At 42.6% G+C, this 2,258-nt stretch overlaps 1 pseudogene; it reads right to left on the reverse strand.

Moving 5' to 3' along the window:
- Positions 1 to 220: 220 nt before the first annotated feature.
- LOC127220456 (mitochondrial ornithine transporter 1-like) lies at positions 221 to 994 on the reverse strand (annotated as a pseudogene).
- Between the last annotated feature and the right edge of the window lie 1,264 nt (positions 995 to 2,258).

A 2,258-nucleotide genomic window follows, 5' to 3' on the forward strand; every position in this document is an offset into this window, starting at 1 on the left:
TACTGTGTGGAATAGAGGGCCTTCCACAATGCCTTAAGACTTTGAATGGAAGAAGGAAAGACAAGGAAAAAAGTCCCAAATTAATCGAATAATTCCACATTGTTCTTGTACTAGTAACAGTCACTAAATGCCTGCCTTGAATGCAGGCCCACCAGGGCACTTCACTATTCTTCCAATTGGTTCATAGGCCAAAAACAGTGCTCTATTGACAGGGAAAAGCTCAAATCATGGTAGGTTTCAGTCCAGAATACAAGGCTGATATTCCTTCGTTCTTCTCAATACTCAGGAAGGTTCTGACCAGCCCTCTCCACTTTCCAGTCGTGGAAGGAACTTGAATTCTAGATTTGACACAATCCACCGGATAGGCAGCAAGTCACAGGCGAATTCCACCAAATCTGCCACTTAGCATCAATGGGACAGGACCTAGTTTATCTTTCGATTTCTCGATTTCTCAGTTCACAACCACAGAAGAAGAAGAAATAGCCTGGCACTTCTCAAAGTAAAGGGCTTGAGGGTCCATGGTAGAAGTCCAAGGGACCATCCTTCCTAAAGATTTCTTTCATAACTGACCAAACTATATTCTGGCTCAAAGCTATCTTTCCTGAGGATTCTATTTCATATGTGGTCTGCAACTGGCACTAGGGGGCAGAGGACCAGTGCCGCAAAAGGAAGAGGCAAAAGAACCAGCCACTATATCCTGGAGGTCATTCAGTTTTGCCTGCCTGTCCAATCCAACCATTTTGCAGACCACCTGCTGGCAGAAGTCGTAACACATGAAGAGCACCAGTTCTCTGAAATATTGTCAGAAGCCGCGGAAGCCCACCTGGTAGTAGGTCTTCAGGCAGCTGTCAGTGAGGCCCTAGTAGAGGTCTGGGAATGTCTGCATCTTCACCTTCATTGTGTCCAATGGCAGCCCAGTCAGTACACAAACTGTGCCCCTTGCAGCCTCTGACGTGAGGTCAATGGCAGCTTGGATTGCAGGACTGGACTTCATGGTGCCACTAGGTTCTACGGAAGGCAATTCTGTAGAATGTAGGATATGTACCACATATCCTGCTGTCCCTGGCTACACCGGCTCACACTCTGCCCTCCGAGCTCCGCTGGTGGACGCTTCCCTGGGACACTCAACAAGCAGTCGAGTTTGAGCTTATTGAAGGTTTTCTTTTTGTGGCATCCTGTGAGTCTGCCCATGTATTGTAACATCTCTTTCTTTTACTGTGCACTTAAAAACATTTGCTGGCAGAATGCATTGCCATCTGATTTGGCTAAATAGTACTGTTTTGATCTTCTCTGCGTGTTGTCTAGTTCAAAAGAAGAACAATGTATATCATAAACTTGAACCAAGATTGAGTTGGATAATGTTACTAATTAGTGGAGTTTAATTTTACCTGTATTCTTTATTTGTGATATCTCCTTCTCTTTGGATTGTACTCATTGCTTGGACTTGGATGTCTTCATTGTGGCTCTGGATGAATGTTACCCAATTAAAGTTATTCTTATTTCTTCCCTGTGTCCCCCAAACAATTATGCCTCACACATCAGGGATATGAAACCCTAATTCCAATGCCTTAAACGCAACAGGCATACTTAGAGAAAGGTTTAATAAAACTAAATTAAACCATTGCCTTTGAATATGTCTCCATCTTTGAAAGAAAATTTGAATTAAAAACGTTTCTCTAAACTTTTAATTTTTGCTTAGTGTAATGTAATTTACCCACTCCCCTCTTTGAGACTGCATATTTAATGAGGCATGTTTTCAGTGGTGATGGCCCACACAAACTATAGTTCTTAGCATGATTATGTCAGAATCTGAGGCACAAGTAGGACATGTGAAACCATTTTCTTCCCCCACTGCCTGTCTCCTAGAAGAAAAAGAGTGGCCACCTCTATAGACTGTTTCTCTGCCTGGCATCACTTTTGCATTCAAAGAGCGATTTAATACCATATCTGAAGATGACTTCAAGAAGAATATCAGACCAGTTGCTAGGATACGGAGGAGATGGAACACTTTTGCAAAGATGGATTGTCTAGATGCAATCAGCTTCATCTCACCACTTCCCCGTTTACAACAGTGGAGAGCCTGATCCAATCTAGTCTGTGATGGCTCATTTTAAATAATAATGAGATACTACAAAATAAATGGCTCCTAGATTGAAAGTGTACAAAGACAAAGGGAATACAGAGAAAGAAGATTAGCTTCCATTGAAACTTTTTCTACGACAAGAAAAGTGTGAGAGTGTGCTTGCGTGCGTGCATGC

The sequence above is a fragment of the Phodopus roborovskii genome, unplaced genomic scaffold, assembly GCF_943737965.1.
Source record: "Phodopus roborovskii unplaced genomic scaffold, PHOROB, whole genome shotgun sequence".
Taxonomy (NCBI): Eukaryota; Metazoa; Chordata; class Mammalia; order Rodentia; family Cricetidae; genus Phodopus; species Phodopus roborovskii.